Source organism: Pseudopodoces humilis, chromosome 2, assembly GCF_049639895.1.
Source record: "Pseudopodoces humilis isolate 2021_Gansu_Grassland_sample_001 chromosome 2, ASM4963989v1, whole genome shotgun sequence".
Lineage (NCBI taxonomy): Eukaryota > Metazoa > Chordata > Aves > Passeriformes > Paridae > Pseudopodoces > Pseudopodoces humilis.
Window position 1 is genome coordinate 51,968,804 of NC_142201.1, and position 23,036 is coordinate 51,991,839.

General features: G+C 34.9%; 1 long non-coding RNA gene across 2 annotated transcripts; it reads right to left on the minus strand.

Moving 5' to 3' along the window:
- Positions 1-7,693: 7,693 nt before the first annotated feature.
- On the minus strand, positions 7,694-22,967 carry LOC106628004 (uncharacterized). Of its 2 annotated transcripts, none has more exons than XR_001331186.2 (3): positions 22,907-22,967; positions 19,491-19,598; positions 7,694-9,287 (listed from the first exon to the last, which is right to left on the minus strand). It is a non-coding gene; the product is annotated as an uncharacterized LOC106628004 (long non-coding RNA). The 2 variants fall into 2 exon arrangements; XR_001331187.2 differs by lacking the exon at positions 22,907-22,967 and adding an exon at positions 20,579-20,626.
- Between the last annotated feature and the right edge of the window lie 69 nt (positions 22,968-23,036).

Genomic DNA, 23,036 nt, shown 5'->3' on the forward strand with positions numbered 1-23,036 from the left:
ACGAGCACAGAAAGTACAGGTGAATCTGCCTTCTATAGTGCATTCAAATATTTTGGTTTTAAAAATTGTTGAAAAAATAATAATAATAGGAAAAAAAAAAGACAAACCATTTGACCCCTGCACTATTTTTCTTTTTTTAATTGGAAACTATTTGAATCCATATAATTACATTTTGTTCATTCTCTCTGGGAGGATAATGTGAATAATGACAGTCAATGGCCAAGAAAGCCACTGTTGTGGTTTGTTACACTACAGTAACAGTCCTAAGTAGAAATCATATCTTTGTACTACAGGAAGAGCATAAATTTTAGATCTACATCTAAAAGATTATATGTTATTTCATATTGTCTGCTTATCATTTACTGCTTACACTTTCTGAACAATATGGTATGTATGCCTTCTGTGAATTTTACACATCATTCAATAATATCCTCATGAGAAAATATATCGAGTACTTTAATGTAGTTTACATACCTGGTTATGAACATGATGAAATTTAAACAATAGAATGTTGAAATTGTGTGCTTTCATTTATCCATAACAGGCTTGGTATGGTCAAGCTTTGTATCTTTCCACTTCACTTTCTCCAGGAGCAGTGTTTTTGAAGAGAGCCTTTACATTGTTTTCTGTTCTAAATTAATATATTACTCAGAGTTTTGTGACAGAAATAAAATCAAAATCAGATCAGGTCCTTGTCTTATTTACAATTATATCAGTTTCAGGCTATCTTTTATAAGAAAAATTGAAAGCTCGGTGGATGCCAAATTTACTTTTACGTAGCTGAAAGCAATAGATTTCTATTTTTTTGTCATATTTATCAATTTTTTATGTCATATTTTTATTTCATGTCTTTGAAATATTATGTGAACGTGTTATGCCCTGAAAAAGCTGTAGACTAATATTTGCTTTCTTTTGATTATGAGCTTGGAGGAATTCTATTCTGTCTTTTGGCAAATAGGAGACCATAAAAGACACTGGTTTTCAACTAAAGTCTGAGATATTTGATGACCATGAAAGGACATTATTGAACGATAATGGACTTCCAACCCTTTTCCTCCCGCAGGAGTCTACAAGTGGTCAAAACTCCACAGCGTTTTAAGAGATACATTAGCACAGACTTTTCTTTGATGGTTCAAAATTTCACTGTTATTTTATTATCTGACTCATCATCAGGGTCACCACTTAAGTATGTTAAGAGTAGTTTCCTGACAGACAAAAAAACCCAAAAAACTTGGTCTATAAATAATTTGGTGGATTTACAAAAGCAGCAATTCCTAGCAAGCACAATTATTTTAAATGAGAGGACAAACTGCCTTAATGTCTAATATAGTGATATGTGAAAAATATGAAAATTAAGCTAAGTGTAGGAAAATGAGCCCTAGGGTTTTTGTTTTTTTGTGGTTTTTGTGTTTTTGGGGTTTTTTTTTGTTTGTTTAAAGAATTGCTTTATATCCCAAGAAACCATTTTGCTTATTCTTAAATAAATGAAAAAAAATTGTATCAAGTTTATGACTGAAAAGCTTGATTTTCATTCTTTTAAATAAGAGGAGCATTTATATAAGATATAGTCAATTCTAGTTTACTTTCAGAAAAGCCAGTGAAGCAGATGGTATGACTAGGTAGCATGAATGACTATTCATCAGTAACAGCAAAACATGACTGAATATGCACAAATAAAACAAATAGCCCATCAGACACCAATACAGAAAAATATCTCCAAATTTTTTCACTAACCTGTTAGATTTACACAGCCCTATCTAAATAAAAGAAAGACATGATAGTTCATGCTGTTCAGATTATAAGCCCAGAAATACAACATTGCTTATTAGGGAGGCTCTTAAACTATCAGCACCCTTGCTGAGAAAAAGATTTATGGCTAACCTTTGCTAGGTCACTGACAATAAGACTGGAAAATGTTTTTTAGAGAAAAAGCAGTCAGGTGGCTCAACATGAAATTAGATATGTTGCCAGACTCAGCAGGTAGCTGATAATATGATTGAAATTCAGGATACCTATAAATAGAAAATAGTGCCTTACATGCAGTCTGGGTCATGGGGAATATGCTTTATCCTGTGATATTTCAGTGTCCTGCATTTTTTTAAGTGTCACACGCATTATTTTTTATCCCCTAAAACGTGGAGGCTGTTTCAGTGTCCAGCATTGCTAATCACAGTTTTTCAAGTGTGCTTTGTTGGAATAATTTGTCTTGTTTCCTGTATCAGCGTTGAATAGTGTTAGTACACTTACAATATTTCTATTAAAACAAAGATCTGTTGATGCTTTGCAGCCTGATGTAGTGGCAAGTGTCCCTGCCCATGTCAGGGAAGCTGGAACTAGATGGAATTTTAAGGTCCCTTTCAACCCAAAACATTCTCTAATTATATGATTCTGCAGAAGCAATCTGTAAATCAACACTACAATATCCCCAAATTAAAGGAGAGCTTGACTGCATTAAAGTCAGGGCTGTGGAAACTTCCTAACTGTCCTTGTGAGTATGCAAGTAATTTGAATGAAAGCTTTGAGAACGCTGTAATCATTTAAATGACCAGAGAAGGAGAGATGAAAGATATACCAAATGAAAACTGTGGCCACATTTTATACTTTCTCATTATATGACCATTACTAGATTCAAATGTATAAGTGATCTAAACAGAGATTTAAATGGAGCTCTGGAATACAATTTTTACATGGCAACCACAGAATATTTGTCCAAATTATCAGGCCTGCTAGCACTGTTTGTGACTATGTGGAATGAAAATATTTAGACTGAGATCAATATAGAGAATGAGATGTGATTTCTGTGTGTATAACTTGTTCAGAATTGTTGCTTGTAGCAGCCACTGCCATGTGGATTACATCCTGTAAGTTAAACATACTCATAATTACTCTCTGACACCGGAATTAGTGCAGAATGTTGCACATGCACTGTGTCAAACTCTTTTACTCTCTGGAAATGTTTGTAGTCCATATTAAATTGCTTGGTAGAAATGATCTTTGACTTTTATTTACAAGCCACCTGTACTAAGAAAATGCTGGCCAAAATTCAAACTAAGATGTGAACTATTCTAAGAGTTAACAATTTAACTCTGACTGCAGAGAACAGACTTTGTGAAAGCAGCACCTGGAAAATGAGATCATCTGATCAAACACAGGCATCTGTGGTGCAGATCTCTCCATCTGAGTTAGATGTTTAGACTGTCTTTCTAATCAGTGGAGAGAAATAGGCTCATCTAGAGGGATGATTCACTTCATCATAAAGCAGACACTTAACATTTTCAGATTAATTGTTCTGTGCAAGTGCCTATTTTTCTCTCTTCACCATTAAAAAATCCAGGAAGACAAATATACACATCTCTTTTGTAAATATTTAAAGATAAAACAAATGAATTCCAGAATAAATGCATGAACTGTGCTGACTGAATCTGTGTCTTTATGCCTCCACAGGTCTTTCCATGATTTAAATTCAGAAGTTGTAAAACTCAGACTAATAGAGGACAAGAATTGATTTCCATGCATCTGAGGAGAAAGTTATTTCATAGATCCCTCTTGGTTTAATATCCACGATAAGTCTATGAACTTTTGATTCTGCATTGGAAAACCACAATTTAACTATATGCCTATTTTAAAGAAACTGTTTGTTGCCATTTTAGAGGCTTATTTTAAGCTGCTGACTTTTATTTTTTCATAAATAATTAAGGAATGGAAAATAGATGCAGTAATTTTATATTCATGGAGAAGAAAGGAATCAAATACTTTACAGTCCCTGTAATTTTAGAATCAGAGTAAAAAGGTAAGAAGATAGTTTTCATGCAAGAGATAGTGTCTTTTCAAACTGTCCAAGGTTACACTTGTTACAAGCATAAAACAGCCCAAAATATACACATTAAAGCCAAAGTCACCCATAAATCAAGATTTTAAGTGAATAGTGGCTGCAGGAATGAACTGTGAATGAGTCAGACAAACACCACAATGAGTCCAGCATGCTTTAAATCACTTAAAACTAATCAATATATTTCTGTTATCAAAAAGAAAAACAAAAAACCACAGAAAAAAAACCCCTTTGATAATAATTTTGTGGTTTAACTACTAAATGAAGCAATTGATTCCTCATTCTTTCAAAGGTTTCCATTGTGAAGCTTGAGTGGCAGTTTTCAAGCAGATCTCTTGTCACTCTGTCCAACATGAATAATATTTATTAATAATTTTATTTTTATTTGTCAACAGAAACAATAATCTGACATTTTGCTGTGAGTGCATAGATAAGCTTGAACTAGAATATACCTTTTTAAATTACAAAATTAAAAATATCTGACAAAATTAAAATATTCCAAATTGAGTACTTAGTTCAATTTTCTACAGGACTTCCTTATTTCTTACTTCTCTCAAAATGGAAGATCAGATGAGGATGAGGAAGGTATATCATGGCTGAAATACCAGAAGACAAATTCTAGATTTAGATATTTAGTTTGTAATTTTTATGATCTCCCCAGACGAATAGTCACCTATTTAAATATAAGGAACAATGGAAATCTGACATTCTTCAAGTTGAGATAATGGAAATTCTTTTTCCTGATTACAGTGCTTTCCTTAGTCATAGTGATATTGTAGGTTAAAGACTCTATTTTAATTTACTCACTAAGAAGGCAGTGATTTTGGCTCAATGTGTTCTAAAGCACATTTCTTTCAGATCTTTGATAGCATATTTCTCATATCTTCAACTTCTAATTTCTTGTTTCATGATACAAGTATGAAAGATATACATGTATAAATATATTAAATGCTGATGTATAAATACATATAAATACATAAAACAGGAAACAGTCATTCACATTTCTTTCAGATTTTCACATTATATATTAACACTTATTTTGTCTTCCTTCAGAGATTTTCGGTATAAATACTGTTAGTTGTGAGCATGACAAAGGAAAGCAGCTATGTTATCTAAAGGAATATTAATGATGACTCATCTGCTGAAAACTCCTGTAAAGAGGTCTGAGACGTTACATGTTTGTTCACTGAAGTTTAGCAGGATGAGCTACGCTTCTAATAAATGCATGTCAATTAATCAACTGACATATAAATTGCCAGGGACTTTCAGTTTTTCTTCAGTTTTTACTGACTTTGGATGGACTTCTGTGCCTAAAAATTATCATTTCACCCACATTTGCTTGGATAAAGATTTCAGAATAAAATTTCAGAACCTAGTTTGTTTGCATAAAGTTTGCATATTACCGAACATATTTTCACGAAGGTGGCACAGCCTATGTTATTATGGATGTCAACTTTCTCTCTTCTCCGAGTTATCTAAAAAATTTCCAGTCTGAATGAGGAAAATTGTATTCCAAAGAACTACTGCTTTATTTCCTTTTACTCTTTAGTAATGGTTTCACAGTTTATTACAGCAATTTGAGTGCTTTACATATACCAAGCATAGAGTCCTCCCTATTACTTCTCACATGTGGATTGAAAAAGATGAAGAGAAAGAAGCAAGAAATTTTCTCTCTTAACAGAAGTTATTCCACATTAGATGCCCTTAGCTGAATCTAATGATCATGCAATTATTTTATTTATTGTGAATAAAAATACATTTAAGTTTTTTTAGTCATCCATGCAGTGAAGGAAGGAGAAATCTGCAATTTCCATTGATATATAAATAAATTATAACTTACTAGTTTAATTTGCATAAAAGGAGTTATATTTGTAAGAATCAAATTAATTGTACTAGGATTCTTATTGTAAAATATTTCATGTTACCAACATAGAAGTGGTACTTTCTAAGTTGATATATTAATATTTTATAAGAATGTAAATAAACCTCCTCCCACATGAGCTTCTATTCAAACAATTGACATTCAGCCAATCAGAAATTCTGTGAGTAGAGACTGAGCAGAGCTGGATGGCTTTCCACACATTTTTAAACAAGTAGCTAATCTCTTAGTTCTGCAAAATTTTGCATTATAAGCATAATGCCAAAAATAATGATGTGCCATCTCAGACCTTAATTGTCCTTATTCCACTAGCAAAGCAAGACCTTTGCATATTGCAGTAGGCATACAAGATTCAGGTAAGGATGGAGGAGATATGCAAACATTGGGAAATTTCTAGGTTACATCAATTGTATTTTAAAGTTTTTCTCTTAAAGTCATAGAGAATTACCACATACATGTCTTCTAAGTCTTCCTGAACTTTCCTGTAGAAGAACCTCCTCAGAAAGTTTAGCATTTTGACTTCTTTGTTTTTCTTCCCAGGGGTGTAGTATTTGTTCTTTCACTATAAAACACTATTTAATTTAATAAAAGAGAAATGACATATTGAAAAAGGCCTATGTGACAAATAAGAAATCATGTTTTAATAATACAATATTAGCAGAGGCATCTATCTTAGTACTTCATTTACTCTCATCATTCCAGTATCTGAAGTTAGGACTTTTGTGTATGTTTCTCTTTATCATAATACTCTAAACAAGTATAAATTATTTTTATTAATGCTACTACTTTTCAAAAAAATGCTGTGTTTTTGGAGTAGAGAATTGAATCATCACTCTAAGAAATTTCATAGTATTGCCTAATATCACACTACGACTCATATTCTAACTTTAAACTGTTTAATTCTGGTTTTAAGGTCTTTTACAGGTAAATTCAGAGTCAGATGTTTGCTTGTTTCTTGACTTTTTTGATTGTGGGTAGGCTAGATGGTTTTCAAATGCAATATTCTTCTAACAGCCTCTTCTATTATGGTTTAAGTGAAAAATGCTTATGTTCCATTATTATCATAAGCCACTGGAGGTGTGAGTCAACATACAGGGAAAGATATGACAACAAAACACAGATCAGATTATTTAATTATGCTTTCTGTTTATAAAATATAAATTAAAGTGTTCAGTGAGGCTACACCAATTTAGGCTGGTAGTAGAGGAAGTGTGACTTAGCAAATAGCCATGTTAAATGAAAATTTAGTTACATTCAGTTAGAGCACTACAGAGCTAGACAACTAGGTGTTGATGTAACTGATTTATAAATTTAAAAGGTGGTTTCAGATATTAATCCGACATTTGTTAACTTTGGGGAAAGTCTTTTCTTTTTTTTCTAAAATAAAATATTATGTATTGCTACTATTTTAGTGTACCCTATATCACAATAATGAATTTCTGGTGTCTTTTTTTCTATCCGTCAGTCTTTTCATTCCCTGTTTTTATCAGGAAATATTCTATTTTTAATGAATGAGTTTTTAGATGTTCCAGTCCTCTGAGAACAAAAATGACAAGATAATTACTGAGAGAAAATGCTCAGGGTATGTCTAAGCTTTTAAGCAAAAAGAGGATAGAAAGTAAAATAACCCACTCTGCTGAACCAGATGTTTGTTACAGCAAATCTTTGTTAGAATCTGACTCTGTTGGAAAGAGAGTATCATTTGTTAGACAGAGTTGCATTCTTAAGAACAGTTCCCAAGATGGTCAAAAAGACAGCCATCCAAAAAATAAAAAAACAAACCAAAAACCAAAACCAGCACAAAAAAAAGAAAACAAACACAAAAACAAAAACAAAAAAAAGAAACCAAACACCAAAATTATGCTAATGGAAAAGTTTTTTGATTTCTTCCAAAGATGAAATATTTCAATATTATTTCTGTCAGATTAGAAAAATAATACTTCAATATGCAAAGTGGGCACTGAGATTTTGTGGTAATAAAAGTTTTCTTACTTTCTGTATAATAAATATTAAATTTTAGACACATTAAAAGTCAAAATTCTATAGCTGTCTGAAATACAGACAAGACCTGAAGAGTTGTATGACAGCTAATAAATAATTTCTCTCTATTGTTTATAAGCATTTTAGTGGGAAATATAAATTAAGCAGAATTGCCCTACATTCTTTCATCTTAACTGATGTACTTTCTGGGTATAATTTTTGACATTTTTCTTAGTTGCAATATTTTTATACTTTTTAAGGAAAATGACCCAGTTTTGTAACAATATGCTTGCAAAGCCTGAACAGTGTGAAGAATAGTATTTCATGTGTGAATATGCATGTTTTGATTTCACTGTTATTTAAGATGGATATCTCTTCAGTTTATGGTTCCTGCAGTTTAGGTTCATTTTACCATGGTCTTTCTTGAGAGTCTCATGAAAAATTTTAACAGGAGAAAAAGCGTTGGAGTATTTTCCTTTTTTCCTGCTTCCTCTATTTGATTTTGCTAATTCACTAATATTTGTGGTTTTAATTCTGGAAAGTTTTGCATTTTTTTCTTTCTTTTTTTTTTTAAGGTCAACTATTGCTTGATTTGCTCTGCCTAATCAAACTTTTGGGTTTGATGGGGGGGTGGAGGGAATTATCTTTTTAGCTATTAAAATGCTTTATGAAATGTGGAGATTGAAGACTGCAAGGAAACTGTAAACTAGTCTGTTTAGTCACATTATGGATTCCACATCTGAAAGTCTGGCTTATCTGGAAACAGCTCTTTTTAACTTTTTCTTCTGAGAGGAATATTGTGCTGGTTTGAACATCAGAGAGAAATTAAACTCCAAATAAGCCACTCCCCTTCCTCCCACCCTTTCTGGTAAGGGAGTGACAGCAGCAGAGAATGTGGGCTGAGAAAAAAAAAATTCTGAAAACAGAAAGAAATGGAATAGGATAGGCACAAGAAAAGTAATATCAATTGGAAAGAGAGGGTATTTTACTCACAAAAAGGTGTTCACCACCCATGAGGAACAAAAAGAAGATGGCAGATGCTCCCCATAGGTTGCATCTGCATGACTTCCCCTGACTGAGGCAATATGGCGACTGTTCCCACACACCACACCAAATAGCCACTGAGAGCAAAGATAAGATGGTTGGGGAGCTCTTCAACTAATGTTTCCCAGACCCCCACCCCAAGCCCAAAAAATGACAAGCAATAAATAAGAACTTCCCGGAAAGCTGGGTCATTTGAGTCAGGTTGTGCTACTGGTCCTCTGGGGCTCATTTCTGTGCCTTTTCCACCAGCCTCCTGTGCTGGAGATAGGTCCCGCAAGTCACTGTTGCTTTTCCAACCATTCTCCTGTGCTCCTTTCAGCTTGGCTTGGCTGGACCAGGCTCAGCTTCGCCACTGTCACCTTGGCTCTTGCCCCTTTGCGTGGGTTGAGGTCGCGCCTGCCAGTCGTTTGCCCACAGCAGCCTCCACACCACTGCTGTTGGTTCAGCACTGCTGTTGATTCCTATTTTTGCCACCGTCCTTTCAGTGCTATGTCCTGTAGCTGTATTCCAGAGAAAACCGGAGGAGGTGACATTTGAGGACGGGGACGTTCCCTGCTGTAGAGAAGGGAAGCAAAATGCTGCACTTCTGGTTGGGAGCTCAGCTTTTCCTCCCAGAACCACATCCCTTAACTGATGATGTGCACAGCATAGAATAACAACTTAGCCACACTCACACTGCGCTAAGCTTCCCGCCCCCCCCCCCTTCCATCAGGACAAAGATATACATGAGAATCAAAATTACCTTCCCCTCCCATGGAGAATTCTGATGTTTTATATGGATGTTGCATTAGAATTATGCATAAAGTGATATATGGTTCACTAGTTCAACCTGTAAGCATAGATACCTCAGTCACAAGTCTCAGATAATGAGATGATGTAATCGAGTGACAATGTTAATACATTGTGTCAACCCTCTGAAATTACTCTGCGGGAGTTAAAAGCTACCAGGAGTTCAAAGCTTTCTGTGATGACTGTTCCGGCAGCTGTTAGGTTCCAAGTAAAATCAATTTTACCTCTTAATAAAGAGCATGTAACCCATATCAAAACTTGGGTTGTTTTTTTTTTTTAGATAATGTGACTGGTTACTACCTGAAGTGGCCTCTAATGGATGTTACTGTTGTAGCTATTCTTATATCTTACAGAATGAAGGAAAATAAAATAGAACATAGGACATATCTGGGTGGTTGTTTCTTCTCAAGACAGTAGAAAAAAAGGTAATTAGCAGTGTCTGAAGGAAAAGTGTCTGTAGGAACACTTTTCATCTTGACTGGAGCACCTCTTTTGACTGTGTCCTGATTGCATAGCAATATGTGAGCAGGTGCACACTGCCTACCTCCTTCTACTTCATGGATGACATCCATTAAGGGAAGAAGAGAGTGCTCACCTGTTCTCAGGATGGGAGCAGCCTGTGCCAAAAGATCGGCTGCTCTGAGTGGTATCAATGAACAATGCATGCATGCCAGAGAATGTTTCTGTCCTTCAGCTTAGATGTAACCTTTTCCTACTAAAACAAAGTCTGACAAGAAAACTTGTATGAAGAAATGAAGTAGAAAAAAATGTCATTCAACTCAAAGATTTAGTAAAAATAGAAAAAAATCCTTATTGTCATTCCTCACCTAAAAATCTCAGCTGATGAAGAAAGAAATGTTTTTTATAAAAATCCATAATGGATTAAATCAAAACAAAATTAATACAGAATATTATCCAATGTCTTTATAATAAGGAAATATAAGAGAACTTTATATGTGAGAGTTAGAGAATGGATTACAGAACAGACCAATAAATAAACTTCAGAAATGGTGTAAAAAATTAATTCTTCTTAAACGATAATATTTAAAAAGGGCAGAGTTATAATTCATAAAATCTTGCTAAATGAAGCCAAAATATATTTATGAACCTGTGTTTTGTGGAGTATTTTCAATGGCTGTGGGAAATTAAAATAGACTCATATTATTTGGAAGAAAAATATAACAAAGAAGAAGAAGACAATGTGAGGAAAAATAATTTAAGTTTATCTTAGAGGAGGAAATAAAAGAGTTATAGAGGATTAGACAAATTAGTTAATGAGAAAACAAATAGCTTGCCATCAATTCTTTCACAAGACTCCAGTACCAAAGGTTTTGTTTTGTGGCTGTCAGTTTCAACAGATTTTCCAATTCAAATATATTTCTAAAATAAAGTAATCTTCTTGATGATTTCAGAATGAAAAGTTATTATTTCTCTGTTCCAAGAAATAGTGACGGTGCAATTCAGCTCCATGTTTCAGGCACTTAGTGTGGGATTTTAATTTTTTTTCCTTAATTCAAAGGTCTACTCTTGAGCTTCTAATACTTCTTCATAATGTCTATAACAGGCTCTAGAGAATGTCTCTGCCCTTCTGAAACAGTTCTGGAAGCCAGGTGAAATTTACTAAGAAATCTCAAATGCTACAGCGCACCATCTGTATTCAACTTAATTGAAGCCCTAAATTAAATGTACATACATAAAAATAGCTAAATTCATCTAAATTACTATGCTGGTTAGTGGAGATCTAGGAATTAATTTGTCTAAACATAATTGGTAATGGAATTTGACATGTCAGATGCTATTGAAGACATCTGTGCAGGGTTGTTACTTATGACACAGAAACACTAATTATATCCCTCTGTAACAGTAACTGAAACTACTCAAGGAAGTCTAATACATCTCAGTGCCACTAGACATACTTGTGTCAGCAAATGGGCTCTGCCACAAGTCAGTAAAATCAGTGGAAACTGAAGAGACAGACAACTAACCAGATGTGTCTGCATCAAGATAAACTGATCCCTATCTCCAGGCTATAGACTGCAGTTAGCACCTGAGGGAGGCCAGGGGAGGTGTTTTTTCTCTCGGGATTAGCAGCTAGAGCTTTGTGAATGCAGCCACTCTCTTTTGCTTTGGAAAGTGAACAAGCCTCAGGTGAGACATTATGAGAAATTAATTTGGGCTACAGTGAGTAATAGAAGATAACACTGATGAACAGTTTTATGAGTTCTTACAGTAGAAATATTAAATAATAATACATGGATCATTAGATGTTAGAGGTAGTGTACAGTGAAGTAGAGTAGGAGCTCCAAGAATAAAAATAAGGAAATTTAGCCGACAACTTGGGTATTTAATTCTTCCTGCATATGATCTAGAAGGTTTAATCCTACATATATCTTATTATCTTACTTATACCAATTGTTACCTTATTATATTAAATGCTGATTGTGCAGGGTATATACAAGCAACTGATTTGGAACCATAATACGTAATAATTTTTCATGCAAGATTTTGTCACTGATGGAGAAATTCCCTGGACATTTTAGGTATGTCATGTATTATTCTTAGTTCTTTGAATATACAGAAGATGAAGAGGGTTAAGACTATCTCAGGACAGAGGTGTCAACTGAGAAAGGTATTAATTGAGAAAGATAAGAATAATGAGAGAAGTATGAGTTATTCTCCATTGCGCCTGTAAATATTTTCAAAACTTTCCTGCAAACTAACCCACAAATTATTATTTTATAGATTAAAATATTAAATTAATTCATTAATGCAATATTCAGAATTAACTGTGGAAAGAATGAAGCATAAAGAAGTGGGAAATCCATTGCTACCAGGTGATCAGCCAGATGGTAAGTACTTGTCACAGTGGGACAGGAAGAAAAGATGCAACAGTGCACTCATGTGGGGGATTTTGACCTCTGTAAATTAGGACACTAATTTTACAGACTTAAAAACTTGGTAGTTTTTGGATTTGTGGGGGGTTTTTTTTGTTTGTTTTATTTTTCCTAAGTAAAAGAATCAGTAATTTACTATTATTATTATTATTATTATTATTATTATTATTATTAATGAGGAAAAAAGCCATAATACATTTTCAAAAATTGAATTCTGCTTCTGGACGAGATGGAGAATCACCTTTATGGATTAAATCATATATCTGAATGTTCCAGGAAGTATTTTCTAAAGAAATATACTTTTATATTTGTCAGTAATGTTAAAGAATAAAGATGGAATGAAACAGTCTAACTGACAAAACCTGAATCATATTCGTAAGTTAGCAATATTTTCTAAAATCTCATAATAGCAACTATCACCAAAATATATGCCTGAATTTCAAGAGATAATACCTAGTTACAGAAGGTGTAGTGGAAGTAGTATATTGAGTTACCTCTAGATGTCTATATATGCTTCACTGCCATAAATACTGTTAGAAGAAATGAGGAGCTGTAGACCAGAAGCCCAGACAATCGATGTCTGAAGCCCATTGAATTTAGGAGCCAAATATTCGTCCTCAGGAGTTGAGGGCTTAGAGCAGCAATGATTAAGCAATTTAATTTGAGTTTTCTGTAATGCCCATGAGAAGCTTAATAGGAAGAACTTATTTGCATTCTCCTCCCTGGTGAGCTGCAAACATTTGTTATAAGTGATATAAATAAATCTCATCACAACTTCACACTGATTTCATTTTTCACCCTGAACTGTCTTCTCATCTGTCAATTGCATTGGATCAAGGAACACTGACATCACAATTTTAGACAGTTCCTCTGTGTGTTTGCAATAAAGAAATTGTCAGTGTTACCCACCCTTATTTTCTCTCCCTATTTGGCATTGTAAAACCAATAAATATTTGTATTTAAAGGTAATTTTGGGAGAACAAAACAAAAATATAATAATCTAAAATTATACACTAATAACAAAAAGCTTTTGAAAATGCAGATTACCTTAATTGTGGTCATTTTATGGAAAATAAGTTATAATAAGAAACAAGTAATCCATTCTAGATTTAAACTTAATTAAATTAACAGAGTTTAATCTCTGTGTAAATTTCAGTAAGAAGACTGACATAAGCCTACTTGAACATGTTCATGAAGCTAGTACCTGTGAAAAGTTCCTGAGTGAAATATCGGCAAAGATATATTCAAAGATAAATGATGGCAACGGACCAACTCTAAACTTTCTTTTAAAATACAGAGGCATCTTTCCAATCCTTGCTGTATATCTTCTCATATGTTTGTCCAAGCCTTCATTTAACTAAATTCTGCCTACATTCCTATTTCTATTTATTTCCATTTTAATTCCCCTTTTTCTTACATTTTCCATTCATCTGCCAAGTACTTCTTTCCTCAGAAATAACTACATATGTTACTAAACAGAAGGGATAGAGTGGGATTCTCCCAGTGAGGCTAGGAAGAAGTAGATAGAAATCTTACAATTCTTGTGAGAACAAGAACCTTCTTGACCTGCTTGCACAAGATAAAGATTAGGATGAGGAGGGGTGTATTTATGAAAATAGGCATAATCCAGTGAATCAAGTCTTTCATACAGTTTTCCTTTGAACTGCTTGACAGCTCCATTTTATTTGATTTTTGGAATATTTTATTCTATTCTTTCACGGAAATTTTAGAGTTTTTTCTACATCATGTGGAGAGAAAGAGAAGCTGAGACTGCATCTTTGTTGCTGGTAAACAGCTTGACCAGCCTGAACTATTGAGAAATAACTGTATAGTGATTATGCAAATCAGATAAGCTCAACCAATGAGCGTGCAGAGAAACGCATAGCTTAGGAAAAACCCGTACAGGTACACATCAATAGCTGTTCAGTTACTCTGAGTTCTGATTGGCTGGAGCATGTCTATTTCTGTGTGTTATTCTTACACTGGTGAAAAGCTGAGACATACAAGACTGATTCTCAAAATATTTGGAAAATTATCTTGATTGCCTAAAGAGTTTGGCTCTTTAAATGCACAAGAGATAAATTTAGCCACCAAATTTAACCTTTTTCATGGACTTGAGTAATGCCTTTTCATTTATTACTGCTTACAGCTGCAGTTCAGTTGAGAAGGTGCACAATTAATAGCATAAAATACGTTTGGAAAAATTATACCAATTCAAGAGGAAGTTATTGTCCATGACTATTACTAAAAGGTTTACAAATTTGTTATTTAAATTATTTGAATATTCTGTAAGATTCAATTTTCACCTAAGGACTTCTGTAGAATATGAGTTTTACTTCATTTTAATATCTTACAGTATTCATTTTATATGCAAACTGGTTTGAAGAAAAACTGAGATTATCCAAAGAACCTGTGTACCAAACACTCTGAAATCCAGTATCTTCAAAAAGAATCTTTGCAATATTTATGAAATACCAGCAGTTCCCAAATCCCTAGCAACACATTGAAACTAAACCCCTGTTAGAAGCAGCAGTAAACTTGTCTGGTTATAGACCAGCACTCCCAATGCCATGTTACCCTCAATAACAGAATTGCAGGCAAGGACTTTCAGCAATGGATTCCAAGTCTTCAGATAACAAAAGTGACATGAATTGAATTTGCTAGCCTTGAACTTTGTGCTGATTTGTCAAAATACTAAATATTTCAGGTTTTTAATCATACAATAATTATACACTTTGGCTGGATCAGCTGCTTTGGGGCAAGAAGAGAGCTCTGCCACTGGTATCAATGGCCTTAGGAATATCTTAACGTCTCATTTTATCCTATAATTAATCACTATTTTTATACTGCTAATTACTTAGGTGGGATTAAGGATCCTTTTCCTGCGGCTGTATGCAAAGGAGCTGTATGAGGGTCTTGCTAAGGAGAGGCTATTGCTGAAGAAAGTTAAAATTAGCAGAAAAAGTATAACCCAAAAAATCCAAGGAGTCTTTGAAAAAAAATACTAAGTTTTTGAAAAGTTCTAAGTTCATTTCTAGATGCTATTAATAAATTTTCACCTAATAACATAAATTAAGTTGAAATTATCTACATTTCTTATTAGGTGTTTGTTTCTTTTAAACAAACAGGAGCCTGTATTTATCCCTTAATTATATGTTGTAACACAAAGTTTACATCTCTAACAGTGGTAAGAAAGGGTCTGTTAAAATTAAACTCATAAACTTTCCAATCCCTTCTGTAATACTCATGTAGCTTTTGAAAAATAGATTAAAAAAAAATAAAAAAAAAGAAGAAATACTTCTCTAATATTCTAAATATGACAAGAACTACAGATAGATGTAGCTGCCTGAGGATTTATTGGTGCAGATTATATTAACAAAGAATTAGAGGATAAAGCCATAACAAATGTTACTTCTCATGGGATCAAGAATAGTAGTGTTTTTCAAAAGCCTAAAAATCCTGTTGTGTTTTTTTTTACTGATTAGGGTGTTTCTGATTGATCAAGACAGCTGTGTAGCAATTTTGACTTCTTAAGCATTTAAGAGTGTATACCTTTTGATTTAATTATGTTCAGCATTATAAAACAGCATGTCTTATGAATTTTCTACATGTTAGAGGGGGGGAGACATGACAAGATTCCTGGAACCTGGGGTGGATCTCCATCCTGGCCAGTCTGTGCAGATTCTCAGCACCATGGTAGTCTTCCCATCCCAGCTGGATCAAAGGGGGACTACTGTGGTTCTCTGTCCCCATGTACAGCTACTCTGTAGGCTGGAGATGTTTTCCCACAGGCACACACACGGCACAAGCAACGCTGGGCACACATCCCAGCACAGAGAACAGTGCCTGTCTCAGCACCCACAAGAACACAAACAGCACAGATTAGTCCTTTTCACCCTCACTGAATGACTAGGGTGGAAGTTCCATAGTGTAGTGTATGCATCTCCCTGGAAAAACACAGTCTCTCCAGTAATTAAATAGTAATTAAAGCCTTCAGTTTACCCAGTACACCCAGACCCTTATCTCATCCTTCAGACCTATAATTCATCCGTCAAGCAGCTGGCACTCAGACACCTTAACTTAATGCAATTTAACTTAAGGTGACCTTCCCTAACACTCACACATGAAGTCCTATGGTCTAGAGTTTAGATAAGGCAACTAGAAATTCATATGAATATATAGGATAAACTACAATGGTTAAACAGGGCTCAGACAGACAAGCATATCAACCAGTACTTGCTCAACTATGACCAATCCTTATGTATGCCTTTTACCCTCTTTTCTTCTGTATTTATTCATCTTAATTCATCTTCAGCCTTCCATTCACCCCACTTTTATTCTTTCCCCTAAAAATGCCATGATAGTTCCCACACAGTCCCAGAGTACTGCCAACCATGTTCCAAATTTCAGTTCCTCCTCCACCCCGTGGTTACTTCTGTATCCCTTTAGTTTGTATGACATTATGAGAAGAAATTCTTTTGTTGAATCATCCTAGTGGTTCTCCTGTGATAATCCTGAGAGCAGCCAATTTCATACACTGTTTTCACAGATTAGGTTACTAGGATTCCTTCATCTGTCATTTTTTCTCTGATTCTATTGTAGAATATTTTTTGTGCTTAATTTGCCTAGCCATTAGTAAAATAATCTAATATTAAATAGAGAAAAGGGGGAAGAAAAAAACAAAACACCACAAAAAGACCCAAAAAACCAACCAAACCAACCCCAAAACACATTGCCAAAAGCACACAAAATCATGAAGAAATAAAATAATGATGTAAATGCCTAAGATGCACAAAGAAACTGAAAGCAAACCTGAACTTCTGGAGACAAGGGGATGTGTTTTATGACAGCTGTATGTGTTCCAAAACTAGCATGCCTTTAATTACCTGCTTAAAACTGATGCTGGTAAATCTCACAAAAAAAAATTGAAATAAATTGGTGTAGCTTGCTAACTTCTGTGGGTTTGCCAGCAGTAAAACAGAAGTCTCCCACATACAGTCTTCTCCCTATGACATGGGATTCATTTTTGGGTCAGGCAGAAGGAAAATATTTTCTTGAATAAATAATAGCAAGTGACTTTGAGAAAACTGAATTGTTGGACAGACAGCCCACAGCTGCAGGAAGTCCACAACCAGTCTCCTTGGAAGCAGCCTGAGTAATGTGATATTTGATGCAAATAAATAGAGAAAAAAGTGCTTTTTCGAGTCAAAGCAAGACAGAAATTTTACCCTATTTTAGTGTTACTAATTCATGGAGAAAAGAAATACAATACTGAAAATACAGCTATTGTAAAAGTCTAAGCAGAAACTGCATTAGAATGACTGAAGAAATTGTGAGGAAACATGGATATCTAAACTGTGGGGGAAAAAAAAAATCATACACCAAGGGTTTTTTACCTTGAAGACCTCAAAGCTGCAAATGGGGAACCAAGATTATTGAGTTCATTTAAGTTAAGATGACTTAAGCTAACTGAGCTCTTGAGTGGCCATATAGGGTATATGATTGATTTGCTCTTGGTAGAGACTTCAAGTCAAATTGAATGATGCATGTAACAAGGTGCTCCTTGCTCTCATTTGGAACAGTATTTCAACTAATTTATGTGTATTTACAGAAACAGTGGTTCCTCCTTGCAGCAAAGTCACTTGACTCTTAGGTACGCTGAACTGCATTTTTGACAAAATTACCTTTCAAAACAGAGCAAATTGTTTTTTCTGAGAAAATGTCCTGTTAATGATTTGAGCTATTTAACCAAAATAAACAGGAAATGCTCTTTCAGGTTATTGACTAAAGAGGTATGATGGGTGTTGGGGTGTGATTAGGTTTCATCTTTTTCTGAAAGGACAAATGGCCACAGCTGCAGATGATTCAGGATGAGTCAGCACTGCCTTGCTGCTTGATAGCTTTCTCAAAGAGTTCAAGGTTTACAAAATAAAGAGCCAGGAAGGAGTCATTCCTCAGTAAGGTCAGTTAAGTTTCTGCAAGACAGCATCTCTCTATGGCATGTGGCTCTGCTTCACATCTTGAATAGTAAATGGATGTTTGGTTTACATAGGTTGTATAACATATGTTGTCTAATCAATTCTTTCAGCGCAGGTCTACAAGGTTTGGTGACACTCCAACTTCTTTTGTTTTCTATTTGTTTAGCATTCTAGAGACTAATCAACTATCTTCAATGCATAATTATTCTGACTAAGAGCTCTTGTAATCTCTAGCTGTCATTTCAGTGAAATCTGTGTCTTTAAAGAAATAACAAAAGCTTGTTATTATCCAATACACATGATATATTGTCAGCAGAGATGCAAAAAAATACTAGAGCTAATATAATACCAATTTTTTTTTCACACAGTATTTTTAAAAAATAAATCTGGTTTAAAATGGACTACATACATGAGGTCAGAATTATTAAGTAAAAATAGCCATAGTATCCCAAAGTCCTCCTCTTAAATATCAGCTTTTGCCATGGAATTAAAGACAAGAAAAAAAATATCTTCAGTGAAAACTTAAATTATATTTGACTAAATATTCAGATGTTCCTTGCCTTACTTGCAAGGAAGAACCTGTATGCTACCTTACAATAAAGTTACTGTAGAAGTTCTTGGGGATCCACAGCACAGAGTCATTGACATCAGTGCCAGGGATTACCCAAGAGCCATGAAATTACTCCTGCTGAGTAGCTAGCATCTGCTTGGTCAGCCTTTGGGTAGGTGGTGATGAATAATTTCATCTGACTTGGAAACCCTAACACCCTCACTTTGTTGTGATGGAAGGGATCACTGTAAGTGCAAGGTGTGCTACAGAACACACGGGGTTGCAAGATGCTTCTTTAGGCTGCTTGCAGCTTCCTACAGGATGTTGGGTTGTGGGGATCAGCTTGTGGGGATCAGTTTGAAGAAGCAGGGACCAGGATTGCATGAGGGCCAAGATCTGGCTGAAAAAGGCCAGAACTAATTATCCAGATGCATCAAATGCAGGCGTACAAGGAAAGGTCAGCAAGCAGCCAAAATTGGCCACAGGGTGATGCCCTCAGCTGCCAGAGCACTGTCCTGTCATAGATGAACAAGGTGAGCAGACTCACCTTGGGGCTTCATCCAAAGTCTAACGATCTTCAAATGCAAAATAGGAATTCAGGTCTGAGGTGCAGCCAGAAATCCAGTCAGTCCAAGTCCACTGGTGCTCTTGGGGCCTTGACACCAAGAAGTAACTGAAAGAGCGTATTAGTCACTTCTATCTTTCTTGGTCTTGCTCGTGCTCTTTAGAGTAGCATATCAATAAAAGCAAAGTTCTCTTTTGAGTCTACGGTCTACCTTATAGATTTTTATTTTTGTCTCCAAGAAAGAGATGTGTTTTCTTGCTGAGTTGCAGAAATGAAACAGCATGATGCACAAAATATCACAGCAAAGTACAAAACATGGTACACAACCTGGCTGTTGATTTCTGTTGTTTTTTTATGTTGCTCTGGAAGGGTGCATTATCAGAATGTAGAAAGTTACAATCACCACTGCTTTTCCATGGATTAATAAAATAGAATAACAGTCTGAAGGGCTGAAAATCAGTAGATAATTTAATTTCAATTTATTATGAGTTGGAAATTATTCCATATTTGTCTTTAGCTCTTCTACTAAGATTGTTTGAAATGTCTGGTTTTTGTGTCATCTAGCATAATCACTCTATTATCTTCCACCGACCTGTAATAAATTTCCACGGCCAGCTAGTAAAACTGGGCTTTTAACTTTTCATACTGAAGTAGATTCTCGCAGGCTTACTGCTGTGCTTTAGCCTTGCTTGTTCTGTTGTAGTAAAATAGTAGTCAAAAAAAGAAAAAGAGACATAATCTCAAGAAAATTTAGATTTTTTTTTATTTACATTTTAAATCATTTGCACTGCAGCAATACAGTCAGTATTTCTCTTGTGCTAGACATTTACTACTAGAAATAATTGCATGCAATAATTGCATGTAAAGAAGATTAATTGCTTAGGTGTCTACAAAAGATTTTACTGATTTTCAACCTTGTTTGAATGCATAATCTTATCATGGTGATGTTGCGGCTAATTTCTCTCAAAATTATCTGGCTGACCTAAAAGAGAGAAGATCTAAAGTGAAGCTGGTTATAGTGTAGGTGATCACAATACTATTTCCTATTTGTACCTGTGCTTCAGACTTACGGAAATGACATTCATGGACCACTTCTAGGTAACAGATGTCTTTCTTCTAAGGAAAATAAAACAGAAATTGGAGGATACAGCATATTAATTGATTATAAAACAGAAATGAGTAGCATGAGGTACTAGAATGGCTTCTAGTTTTGCAGGATACATAGCTTCTCTACCAAAATCAATCTCTTGTGATTTTAAAATCTTTACCACTGCTCTCCAGTGCCTGGAGAAAGTCACCTAAGAAAAGATTCCATGGAAATGAGCAAACTGATGAAGTAAACTCAATCAATAACTTACTGCATGAGTTAAATATGTGAATTTCTAAGTTTAATGAAAACCTAGCCAATATATTCACGAGTCTTGCAGGCTATTTCTTATCTCTTGAAGTAAATATGTACTCAGCTGGTTAGCAATCTAGATTTTACTGACAGTTAAAGGCAAGTCACTTCCTGAATACAGTCATCATTGCAATTTGAGAAACCTTAAACAGGACCTCCCTTGGTCATGGGTTTCCCATCCCTAGCTGAGAAAGTCTACTAACAAGGATAGTCAAGAACAGCACTGTGTTCCAGAGACATTGATTCTCTTACACTGGCTATAAAGGGAGTGTAAGTATGTCAGCCCAGATAAAGACAACTCCGTTTGGAAAGAAATATTCCACGCGTTACATCTACAGTAGCTGTCATGTAGAAAAGAAAGAGAAGGTCAAATTATGTTCTGGGATATGAAAGATTGATTTGAACTCCTGCTTTTTTTGCCTGAATAACTACAAGCTCTTACATGTCCCAGATGCTCTCTGGGTTGAAAGATATTAAGAATTAGGACTTTCTCAATATTTATTATTCAAATTCTTTCAAGTTTTGTAAAATATTGAAATGCAGACAAGCAAATGAAGAGAAGGACTCCATAGCCTAGTGGCAACCCACTGGAATAGACTCAGTGTGTACCTAAACTAGTAAATTAATCAGACTTGTGACCTTCCATTAGCAAAACTGTGAACACTTAGAGAACAATCCAGATCTATGTTAAATTCTCTTCTTTTCTGTAACTAGGTAACCATATCCAAACTATGTATTAGGAAAGATGCCTTGTCATAAATCCCAAGGTGTGTCAGGACATTATTTGGGATTGCTGACTGGTCTAGGAAAAAAAAAAACAGACCAGGATTCTTCTGATTTAATAGCTATGGATGACTATATTTGAGCATCTAGGAAGCTAGTTGCATTTCCTGACACCAGTTTAATTTACTAATAATGACACTGTCTTGTGTTACATTCTGTATTTCAGGGACACATAAAAAATACAAATGTTTTATTAAATATATCTTATACAAAGTAGAATATGGCACATGCCACCTGTATTCACATTTTGTCCCTAATTTTTATCTACCTAATTTTAAATCACTTCTATCCTTGTTTCAGAGAATTTATCTACTAAGATCATTATACTCTTAATTGGGCTTTGAACTTCAGAAAGAAACCAGTACAAACCAGAATGCAATACTGCACAGGGAAAGAGGCTTTCTCAGGAAAGAACTTGTTCTGGGACTGTGCACAAACAAAACCAGCAAAACCTAAGTGGCACAATGGGTTAGCACATTAAGGAAGGTCTTTTTATGTATGCCACATAACATCATTCTTCTCAAAGGAAAAGGGGGTAATAATGTGACAGTGGTGGTTTAGAGAGTGGGAGCTCCCTGTAGAGCAGCCTTGGGGCATAGAAGCCTGTCACAGTCACCTACGAGCTCCTGGAAGCTGCAGCTGAAGCTAGGTCTGAACAACTGCTAGACCAGTAGTGCCAGTGCTGTGCTTGTTGGTCCATACTCCTTGATGTGTTTTCAGCTCAGATGCAGGTTAGAACCAGGTTGCACAGTGAAGCTGTATGTTACCAACAGTATTCCTACTCAAACCTTTCTCCTAAGGGAGAGTTTTAGCACAGTAGCTTCTCTACTTCACACACTAGTAGTCTCGGTTGTTCACAGTAAAAAATGTAATGCTGTCTTTCCTTATAAAACTCTTTTTTTCCCTGTGCAGTTATGGAACACTAGTTTCATTAAGCAACAACAGGCAAGAACAAGTCATTGGTGTAGATGTAAGGTATGTTAGCATCTCAAAGTTATTCCACTGAGAATCTGACAAAGACTCTAATGTGAAGACTCATGCTGAAAATTGTTAGATGAGATAATCACTGACTTGAGAATGAAAGAAAAGTACAAGATAAAACAAAATCTGTTGTTTGCTGAAGGCAGACAGAACATATAGCACAAGTGAGAAATTATCAGAAATACTTTTTGCTTCATGCACTGAATTAATTTAAAATTTGGAACAGTGAGCCTACCTTACTGATACTCTGCTTTTTATTCCAGGCAACTCATCTTCAGCAACCAGCAGAATCTTTCTAAGTAGCAGAAACTTCTAAAGAGAGTCACTTCTGTACTCTGTTATGCTTGATTACACAACTCTGTGTA